The following is an 11,557-nucleotide window of genomic DNA, read 5'->3' on the forward strand; positions in this document are numbered from 1 at the left end:
ACAAGAATAAATAAGCATTAAAAAAAAAATCGGTCTTGCCTGGCCCTTACCCTGCACGAGCCTTTTGCTGTTGTGTGCTGTAGGGCGTGTCCCTGGTGGTGCGTCCTTATCTGTGGACCCTTGTCAGTTTGAATGTTAGGCACTTGGCGGGCAACTGGGCAGCTCCAGAGCCCTGCCCTGAGCCCACTGAAAAGCCAGTGCTCTTCTGAGGTGGTCATGGTGCCCTTCCAGAAATCGAATTTTACTAAAGTGGTTTTGATGGGCTGACGGCTTGGGCGCTCAGTAACCTCGAAGATGGATTACATCCTGAGTCTAGCAAGTGGGACAGACAGGTCCTGTAGCCAAGGGACAAAGCCCAGACCTGTTCTTCATCACCTAGCGCCAGCTGGAATCTCTTGTCACTGGGCTGGCAGCTGTGAGGGATCACTTGGCCACCAGGCAACCTTCCCAGCTGGGACCTTCGTGAGAGTCTGTGCCAGAGAAACGACATCTGTGAGTCACTGCTCAGGGGAAAACCCAGCTGCTCTGCTCAGTCCCGGGCCCCGTGGCCATGGGGAAGGGCCAGCAGGCAGAGCAAGAGTCGGAGATAGGCTACTTTGTTTTTCTCAGTTTCTACAGCGGCTTTCCAGATTTGCATTTCCTGATTTCAGAAGGGAAGTTAGGAGGTGGGACTGGAACCAAAGAGGCAGATGGAAGGCCCACAGCTACGGAGGGTGGAGGGCTTGGGCTGAGCTGTTGGACCTATTCCTCAGACCCACTGGGTTCTCACCTTTGTCCCCCCACTTTGCTTCTGACCCACAGGTGGTGACAGCCAGGCTTTTAGTCTCCATGTGGTATGCTTGGGGCAGTGAGTGTCAGGAAATGGGGGTGACTCTTGGGTGGGCAAGATGAATCAGGGGAAAGTCTCCCCAAATACTGGGAGAGAGGAACTGGGGAAGAGGGTGAGGTTTGTTTCACAACACAGAAGGATGGATCCTTGGTGCCGTGTGCAAATTCTCTTCGCTGAAGGGAATGTCAGCCAGGTGTGGGCCTGACAGCCATATGTGTTAGTGGGCTAGCCCTGGAGTAGTCCCTGCGGGGACTGGGGTGATTACTTGGGACCATGGTGGGAAGGGCTGGTGGCTGGGGATGTCATTCCTCACGACAGTGAAATCACCTCGGAGACTGAGAAGCCCTTCACTGGGGAGAGGGACCAGAATCTCTTCACTTAACCTGAGCTCCCAGTAAGCCAAAAGTCTTTGAGCTCCATGTTTGGTTGAGTCTTGGTGGGTCAGGGAGCCTGCCTTGCTCTGTGTGATGCAGATCAACCTCAAGTGTATGGCTCAGTTTCCAGCAGTGGGTTTGGGGAGTGATGTGAGCAGGTGGGAGTGTGTGTGGGGCTTGCCTGGAGTAGCAGCCAGTATGGCAAAAGTCCTACAAACCAACCAGGTAAGGAATGCTTGAGGCCGTTGGGGATATTTAGTCTAGAGAAGAGAACAGGAGAGCGTTTTGGAACACTTCTTGCTCCAGATGGCGGAACTGGGGCCAGCAGACGGAAATAACAGGAAGAAAAATTGCAAACCACCCGAGATACACCTGTCTGATCATTTTAACACAACAGAACCTGGTGGTTAACACCCTGGGCTCTAGAGCAGCGTTACAATGGGCGTAGCCACAAACCTGCTCACAGATGTGGTTATGAGACCTGTTCAGTGTTGGCTTGCACCACGATTTTTAAAAATTCCATCAGTAAACAATACATATTGAGAAGTTGTGCTTATACATCTGTATTTATAACCTCTCTTGAAAAACCTGAAGGGCTGATCACTCAGGTTCATGTTCTGTCATGGAACAATAAACGGTACCAGGATGGCAGCTGCCCCCTCCCAGGTCATCACAGATGCCACTCTCCTCCACCTTTCTTACACCTGCATGGCTTTCACTGATTCACAGGTACCCAGCCCTTTGGAGGGATTACAGTTTGCAACTCTGTTCTAGTTAAGAGCTCAGGGTTTGGGTCCTGGCTTTGCCACTTTCAAGCAATCGTGATCTTAGGCAAGTGAGTCAACGTCTCCAAGCCACAATTTCCTTTTCTGAATATGGGATTTATAACAATACTGACCTGGTGGGGTTAGAGAACTCATGGGTAGTGGCTAACGCAGAGTGGGGCACTTGACCAGAGCTCACCAACTATTAGCTGCCCGGGAGCTGTCCAACAGTGGAAAGGGCGTTCTCACAAAGTCTTGGGGCTCCGTCACCAACATCAGACCTGCAGAAGTCGAGGACTGCAGAAGAGAAAAGCCACCAAAGATCTCTGAAATAAATGGGTCATGTGCCAGTTCTCCATGGACCGTCCCCAATGACCAAGTCAAAGGTGTCGGTTTAGGGTTGCCCTTGATGCTCATTAAAATCAGATTTTGTCTAAAAGGGACTTTGAGGAGCCAGAAAGAATGCGTTACTTTGAGTAACCTGCACCTTCTTGGGAAGCTGTTGCATGCTCAGGGTGGGGTGGAGCTCCGGCTCTAGCTGCCACTTCCTTTTCTGCTGCAAGATTACTTTGAGTTCACTGGTAGCATTTCCTCCCTCACTAGCTGGCATAGGGTCATCAGTCAGCTCTGCAGACTGAGCAGCCCCATGGCAGCCAAACCCATCCCTATTCCTTAGCCCTGTGATAGAGCCTTCGGTATGTCAGGACCTGTCTGGGACCTGGGTCTCCCTCTGGGTGGGGTCCGAGCCGTATGGGTGCCCTTTGGGAGGTCTGATGAAAGATATTTTGACAGCTGATTCCCACCAGGCCCTGAGACATCCCCTGCTGAAACAGATGATTGAAAGATTTGTTTCCGTATCCTAAGCCTTCATGCATTTCCTGACTCTAGAAGCTGAGCCTGCTTTACGTACTTGGGATGCTGAGCTAAGAGTGGACATATGCTTGCTCAGGGAGGTATCAGAGGAGAGGAGAGAGTGAAACTCCAGTTCATGAGCACAGAAGGACAAGGGAAACAGTCCATGTGTGCCACACATGCCTGGGCAGAAGCTTGGGAGAGATGGGGGGCAGACCCCCCAAGTCTGGAGGCCACAGGAAGGCAGCCTGTGGGGATCAGGGGATGATGGCTGTAGACATGGGTACAAAGGATGTTAGGTGAAGTGGGGTCAGTGGAATGAGCAGGGGATTCACTCTCTGAGTCTCTTTCCCTTGTTGCTTCTCCACTCCTCCATTCTTCCTCCCTTCTCCTCTTTGGCATTCGCTGTGGCCCCAACACCTACATAGTGTTACAGCCGGAGAGCGGCTGTCAGGCACCTGTCCCCTTGCTTCAGCCCTAGGTGGCACTTCACATGCGTGCATCTCCCTTTTGGCTGGCCTGAATAGCACAGAGCGGCAAGAGGCTGATGTTGGTCCAGAACCTGGCTGCCTGCAGAATCTTGAGGCCAAGCCCTGACCTGCAGCCGGACTTATCCAGATGTCAGGGCCCAAGCTCTCGTTCCTGTGTTTGAGCTAATTGGTCTGTTCAGAGAAGCATTTTTGCCTCTGCCCTGTGGGCACCTGTTCCTGGGAAGCTGTCCCTCATTTAGCGTTGGCCTTTGCACTGGGCCTCTATAGCTGCTGAGTCTTCATCTGACGTCATCTGGCGTCATCATCTGACGCCATGTCTCATGGCCTCTGGCTTGAATCTGGGGGGCTGGAAACTTGTTCAGGCAGTAGAGTGTAAATTAAATACTAGATCTAAGAGGATTTCACATACTTCATAGCATGACCTAGTTGGGATATTTATTTGCTGTTCTCCTGGTTCTCCCAAATGAATAATTGAGTAAAGTCGTGTTTTGACATTCAGAGCTGATTTGCTTACATTTTGCTGAACTGCACCTGCTTTGTAAGAGAGTGGGTGTGAGTCGGGAGGCTGGGAGAAGTGGGGGCAGACAACAGAAGCTTTAACAGAGATGCGTGGATTGAACATTTTATACATGAAAATACAATTCAGCCCTCAAATTGTGGGTCATAAACTATGTGACAAGCCCGGGAGTAGACTCCAGTGGCAGAATGAAGTCACGGATGGTACTGGCTTCTCTTCGCAAGTTCGTGTCGGGGAAACGATAGCAAATACACAAGCACCAGCTGAACAGCAGAGTACGAAGACAGACACGCGTCCCCCTTTCCACTGCACATACACTCACGATCAGATGCACATCTGTACATATCTGGCCACACACGAAAGACCCATCCAGGTTTTGAGATTTTGGCCATCCAAACCTACAAGTAAAATCTCCCCACTTTGAATCTGCATTTCATCGTAGCATTGTGGTCTGACATGGGCTCTGGAGCCAGAGGATTTGGGTGAGAATCTGGCTCCTTCCGTACTAGCTGTTGGAATGTATACCCGCCACATAACCTCTCTCTGTGCTTCAATGTCCTCATCTGTAGAATAGAGATTATACTTTGCAGGATTTCTTAGCGGTTTAAAGACGTTAAAACGGGTGCATGCTTAGAATGGTGCAAGACACATGGGAGTGTTCAATAGTCGTGGCCATTACTCCTAAGATCTCACCGCTCACAGAGGGAGATGGCAGTCATTCAGGCCATAGGGGGAACAGGAGGCTCATTTGTAGGATGAGAAAGTAGGACAATTAAAAGAATATGTGCTTGGGTTCAGGAGAGGAGAAGGTCCTGGCAACTTGGTTCTTCCCTTACAGCCACTGAGCCCCGACTCCATTCCATTCATCAAGGATACAAGAGAATCTGCCACTCACACATCATGTAAGGGTGATGGGAAAACAGAGATCCTTGAGGCATGGAATCCACAGTGTGCTTCAGGAGGCGAAACAAATAGAGAAAAACAAAGAGTCTTAGAGCATGAAAAACACCACCAAAACTTAAGAAGACTCATTAAGTTGTGGGTAGGAAGGTCAGAAAAGACTTGTGTGTTTCGGAGGAGAAGGTGTTACAGGTGTCAGGAACAGTATGGATCAGAGCAGGGAGGCAGGAAAGCTTCGCCTTTATGTGAGAACAGGGCAGGGTCCAATTTGGTTGGGGCAAACTAGGATAAGAAGGGTTGCTTTGGGCTACCAATGGAGAGAGGAAATGAAAAAAGAAGGTGAGACTTGGCACGTTGTCGACAGGCAACAGAGGGTCACTAAAGGTACCTAAATGGGGATATTGGAGGTCAAATCTTGTTATATTTTAAAGCTAAGAGAATCTAGTGGGTAAGGAAGACAGAGGAGTCCAAGATTACAACATATTTTTCTACCTGGGTGACTGAGGACATGGTGATATTTGCCAGAAATAGGCAAGTCAGAAAAAGGGACTGGTTCAGTAACAGAAATTGCTCTGCCGGGACAGTTTTGGTGGCAAATGTCAGTGAGTCATCCCAGTGGCAGTGACCTGCCAGCTGTTGGAAATGGAGGCGCCAAAGAGAGAGGCTGAGGACAGGGATATGGATTAGGAGCTGGCTCCAAAGACAGTCATAGAATGGGAATGTATCATGGCACAGGAGGGGACTGAGGGAGAAGGGAAGAGGGCTAAGGCTAGACCTTGGCAACAGAACACTGATGGGAAAGACGGAAGAAATGGAGCCTGAGGAAGGCTAAAGAGGAATAATTACTAATGAGGAGAAGCAAGGCAGTTCCGTGTCATGGAAACCAACAAAAATGGAGACGTCAAGAGGGTAAGACCCAAGAAAAGCCAGTGACCTCGGAGAGGCGTCTGCATATAGTTCTGGGATGATGCCATATCGCTGGGTCCAAATAATTTTTGAATTATATGGAAAAAAAACCCCAGACTGTGTGAGGACTACACGTTTAAGAATAAGGGAAAATAAGGAGTGAGAGAGTAAGGTAGTGCAAGGAGGAGGTGGCTCAAAGGGTTATGGGAAACCCGAGGTGCTTTGTAGAATGAAGGGAAAGATGTGCCGTGAGCTCACTCAGTCCCGCCTACCTTCCTAATGCAAGAAACTAAGATCAGAAAAGAGAACAAGAGAAGGAGGCTGGATGGTTTGCCGGATACCAGAATATGAAGAAATTGATGTGAGTGGCAGAAACGGGGAGTGGGAGAAGGCATATATAAACTCATCACTGAGAAAAGAAAGATTAATTACAAAGTAGAATCAGTTGATTATGAACTGAATACTGAACCAGCTAAGATAGCTTAACAGAAAACATCTATTCTTAAGGCACGCAACTTAGACAAAATTAAATATATTTAAAATGCTGGGGAGGCAAAGGGGAAGCAGGTCGTATTTCTCCAACCCAGTCCTTGATCAGTGCTGTGACTTTCTGGGAGTTCCGGACCCCTCTCCGTCTCAGAGTCTCACCTGCACAGTAGGGATGGTAACACTTCCCAAGGTTGTTGCATTGTCCTAAGGACTGGATGAGGCATTCAGGAACCTGAATGCATGAGAGCTGTTATCCCAGCGTTTTCCACGTTGTAAGCAGGTGCTCAGTAAATACTGGTTATCATTGCTATAAGCTTTTCTTGGCTGTGTGTTAGTGCAGTCTCGGGGGGAGTCGTTTGGCAACTGGGGCCCCAGGATTTAGCTGGACAAATGCTAACACTTGCCCTGGATGGATAAGTGCGGCTAATATAAAAACGAATGATTGTATGTGACTTCACAAAAGAGAAAAGGGAAGAGAAGGGGGAGACTAGAGAAATAATAGTGTGTGTGTGTGTGTGTGTGTGTGTGTGTGTGTCTGTGTGTGTGTATGGTACAACTAGGGAAAGACCGCACTCGATGACTGGTAGAAATGGACGCCACTGAGCCACTGCACAGTTGGCTTCAGTACCGGAAACCCAACCAAGTTGTGGCTTCCCAGTTTGCGCTTGTGAATATTGGTGCCCCTTTTCAACTCCCCAGGCAAGGCTGCAAACATATAGTCTAGAGTCTCTCTCATTTCGACTTTGTAGCAATGCCCTTCTAATCAATGCCTACCGATTCTCCTCCTGCCTGCCCCCTACCTCAAGAAATGAGAGGACTACTGAGAGCATCAGCCCCAAAGATTTGGTGTTCGGCTCAAATTCATGATCTACCTTCTCCAAGTGTCAGCTTTCTCCTCTCTGATGATGACCTACTATGCACCATTTTGACTGTCTATGGACTTACAGAACTTACCTCTCCAAGCAGGTGCTCTTCTGGGGTATGGTGATCAAGTATGCACTGATCTCACCCAGAACCTTCCCTCTTTTGCATCATGTTTTTTCCAGTCCAAGGACGCCTTGGACGCCTGCCTCATGAGGCAGCTTCTCTTTGGCACCACTCCTCCCTTCAGCCACGATGTCAGAGTTCCTGAGCCCTGCCTCGTGTGCACGAGGTCTGACCGGTGGGGAGGCGGGTAGAATGAACGCTGAACCCCAGGTGTCACGTGGCATGGCTCGCCGTGCTGCAAGGTGAGCTGTGGGTCATCTGGGGCCAGCTTTGAATCCCAGACTACTTTCCCCCCTAACTACCTTCCCCTTGCTATCTCTTTCAGAGTGCGTGGGGGTGGAAATGCAATCTCATTGAAAAATTAACTGAAACAGCCGCTGGCAAGCTCCGCTACAAAGTAACTTCATGCATTTCAGTCTTCAAAATGACTTTTGGACAATCTTTTGTTTATCTCCAGCATTGCTCTTCTCCATTAGCAGAAAGATACACACGCATTAGCTTGTGTGTATCTACAGGGACGTCTCCCTCTCTCTCCCCCTACTCTTTCCACCCTCCCCACCCCCAAAAGCTGACGTGTTAATTAGTGGGGATAGTGCATTGTTCAAACTGTCACAATGGGTGAAGAAGCCAGACTGAAGATGAGGCCATCAGCATGAATTCCGTTCTCCAGGAGAGATGGGAAATTCTTGCGTGCCGGAGAGAGTAATCACTTTATTTCAGTCTCAGCTGCATACCGGGTTTCGTCGGCTACTGTAAGGTTGAGTAATCCCAGATTGCTGGGGCTGCTCTCCCATGCATTAAATGAGAGAATATGCAAATACTAGGTAACCTGTAAGTCCTGAATAAAGGTTATCCTTTTATCCTAGTTTTCCTCAATAATATATTTTGAATTTGTTACATGGGAATTTATCTAATGTCAAATAAGTCGGTGGAGTTCTGGACCATCTTGATCTTTCCTGATCTGCCTGGAGTCAATCAACAATCCTGGGGTAACGGGTGGGGATGAAACATGGGGGTCCCAGAGCCAATACCTAAAAATATGCACAGAGGTCATGGGGGATAGCTCCTGGGAGGATGCCAGGAGAATTCCTATTTCTTCGTGAGAGATACTCATTTATCCATAAATCGTTTGTCCACGGCCTTGTTGCTTGGTGACCTGTGTGGCTGAGCCATGCGGTAAAGGTGGTGACAAAGATCTACCTCCTCCAGGCTCCTTGCACTTGGAGGAAGGACATCTCCTCCTGAGGCCCACCCTCTGCCTCCCAGCTCGTCAGTCAGTCTGAAACTTGTCCCTCGGATTGTCGCATTCCATTTGTGATCACGTGTCACCTGGTTCCTTTTCTCTATTTACTATTCCTTAGCCTTCTCTGCTCTTTGAAAACTGAGGGAGGGTTGAGTTGCCGTGGCAACCCCCTACCCCCACCTCTCTTCTGTTTCTCAACAATTTTTCTACATTTTAATAAAATCACTATTTATAGTGTGCAAAGCTTCATTCCCCTCCACCGCAGCTCTGCAAGGGAGATTTCCTGTCTGACCAGAATACTAATGACTAAAACATGGCTTTCGAGTGAGGCAGCGGGGAGGGGGCCCTCCAGGGCAAGCTCATTGCTAGACATATGTGTTCGGGACCAGGGTTTGACCTGTATACATGAAGAACCACAGTGGACAGGGCTGAATCCCCAGCCTTGTAAAAAATGCCGTGCTAAATACAGATAAAATATACATGTTGAATTCGGCTGGAGGGGGGAAGGCATGAGATAAGGCGTTCTTACCTTTGTTACACTGACAGAAGGAACTGAAGTCCTGGGCTGTGATCGTACCAGGCTGAGATGTGTAGCCAGCCTGCCAGGAATAGTTGGGATTTGCAACACTGAAGGTGGCTCAAAGCCGGCATGGAATCATGGTGGGGCTGCGGGTGGGGGAACACAGAGGCTTCATCGTTTGCTAGCTCTGAGACCTCAGTGTTCTCAACTGTATACTGTCTACCTTGTAGGGCTGCTGTGAGGGGTAGAGATATCGTACTCCAGGCATTTGGAGGCCATAATATGGCCTCACGGTTAAGCCTCTGGGCTCTGGAGTAGGCTTCGGATCCTGGCTCTGCCAACCTCTAGTTTTATGACTTGAGGCAAGGCACTCGACCTCTCCATCAATCACCTTTCTCATCTTTGAAATGGGGGCAATAATAATAGGGCCTGCCTTTCAGGGTGGTTTCTAGAATTCGACAAGTTAATACGGTACAGGCTTAGAACAGTGCCTGGTAAAATGGCTATTGTCATTGATTATTGGCATTTAGTACGTGAAAGCTACTATTTCCCCAGTTTATCGACACTCATGAAGACTAGTCCAAAGCTGGTGCTTTACCAAGGGCTGTATAGCTATTGAGGGATGGTCGCTTCTCAATTCTTAGTGTTCATGGGTAACGACATGCATTCTTTGCTAAACAAACTTATATGGAATCAAGGTGGATTATTTTAGCTTAAGTCTGATTTGAATTTAAGATATTATTTATCCACTCTGATGGCTCACAGGTGAGTGAGGTGATGTAGTAGCACTCTGATAGCAGAGCTTCTCATTTTCCTTTTTTAAATGCTTATTTATTTTTGAGAGAGAGAGAGAGCGCGCGAGCGAGCGCACACGCACAAGTGGGGGAGGGGCAGAGAGAGAGGGAAACCTAGAATCCCAAGCAGGCTCCAGGCTCCGAGCTGTCAGCACAGAGCCCAATGCGGGGCTTGAACTCACAAACTGTGAGATCGTGACCTGAGCCGAAGTCAATGCCCAACCAACCGAGCTACCCAGACACCCCAGCAGGGTTTCTCAAACCTTCATGTGCCTATGAGTCACTTGGAGATCTTATTAAAATTCAGATTCTAATTCAGTAGGTTTGGGGTGGAGTGGTGGAGTCTGAGATTATGCATTTCTGGCAAGCTCTTAGGTAATGCTGATGCCGCTGGTCCTTGGGGACCAGTAAGTAGCGAGATTATGAGGTTTTTGAATACAGCTCTTCCCGAAGATGCCTTTGCATAGAAGTGTGGGTTTAGAGGAAGGGGTTCCTCCCATTTCCTACCCACATACAAAGCTGGAATCACCCGATATTAGTAGAGCTGGGCTCTCGCGAGGGAATGAGATTAAGAATGATCAGTGAAAGCTAGACACTTCTTTCCCCCCACTGTCCCCTGAGGTCTTTTTGACAAAGGAAGTTAAGTAAAGCTGTATGCAATCGTCTGGCTTTTGGCCAGAAAGCTCAGAGGTGTCTGACTGCATTATATAAGGGTTTTCCTCTTGCTTTACGAGTGTGATTATTCACTTTGGTTTGTTCTTCAAGTGTTTTCAGAACCCAATAAAAAGCCCATCATTTTTAAGGTGGCATTTTAGAATGGGGGGGGAGACACTGATTTACCCAGAATATTTTCAAGAGAGGATTGTTGGACTGAAATCCAAGTGAAATTGGGCCAAACAAAGACATAATTATTAAAATATTAACTCGAAATTTCGACTCCCGCTTACCTAAAAGCACTGCTTTCCTACTATAAATCTCTGGCAATCTCTTATTTCAGTTGAAGCTTTCTTTTTTGTTTTTGTTTTTTGCTTGTTTGTTTTTTTGAAAACACCTCTAACTCTTGACATGTTTTTAACAACGAACAATAGTGGTGCTATAGAGCAGCTGCAAATCACTTCTGAATTACCAGTGGAGGGATTAAAGGTCCGTGTTATAAGATGAGAGGGTTAGCTACTTTAGAAGATGAATCAGCCAATGACTCACAATTACCAGTTTTGTGACTTAAAAATCCCAGTGATTGTGAGCTTCTCCTTGGAGAACGGGCATTCTTTGAAGAAATACATGACATGGGAGAAAGGAATGTGAAAATGTGAAGTATAGTTCTTTAAATTCTGGATCGCCATGATTCAGAAGAGCATGGTAAGAACATGTCTGTGCATTCTACCAAGAAGATCATCTCAACTGGATTTAGGCTTTTAGCGACGTGATCTACCCCCTTTGTTGCAAGGCAGTATTGTGTGGTCATCTCTACTAGCTTATTAAACAAGATCTGCATCATCTCTCAAAAAGGCCCGCGGATCAAGATACGTTGATGCCAGCTAGGAAGGAACCGCCCCTCAAGGTGCTTTCGTTTGGTATTAAGTTTCTGACAGGTTGAACCATGTATTCCTTTTTGCCAAGTAGTATCCATCGTGTGAACGTACTATGATTTTGTTTATCCATTCCGTTATACATTGGTTTCCGGTTTTTGGAAAACAAATAAAGCTGCTAGGGACATTTGCATCCAAGTGTTTTGTGGCTTCCGGCTGTGTGGTATGGGAGTACCGAACACGTTCTCTTATCCTCACTCGCCATCCGTATATTCTCGGAAAAGGTTTTGTACATTTAAATCAGGTTGGCTCTTTATTTTGAATAGAACTAGTGTTTTGCAAATGTTTAAAAAAAAAAAGGA

At 47.7% G+C, this 11,557-nt stretch overlaps 1 long non-coding RNA gene across 1 annotated transcript; it reads left to right on the plus strand.

Moving 5' to 3' along the window:
* Positions 1–3,664: 3,664 nt before the first annotated feature.
* On the plus strand, positions 3,665–7,974 carry LOC122480915. The gene is made up of 3 exons (XR_006296700.1): positions 3,665–5,994; positions 7,169–7,351; positions 7,435–7,974. It is a non-coding gene; the product is annotated as an uncharacterized LOC122480915 (long non-coding RNA).
* The last annotated feature ends 3,583 nt before the right edge of the window (positions 7,975–11,557 follow it).

This window comes from Prionailurus bengalensis, chromosome C1 (genome assembly GCF_016509475.1).
Source record: "Prionailurus bengalensis isolate Pbe53 chromosome C1, Fcat_Pben_1.1_paternal_pri, whole genome shotgun sequence".
In the NCBI taxonomy this organism is placed as follows: Eukaryota; Metazoa; Chordata; class Mammalia; order Carnivora; family Felidae; genus Prionailurus; species Prionailurus bengalensis.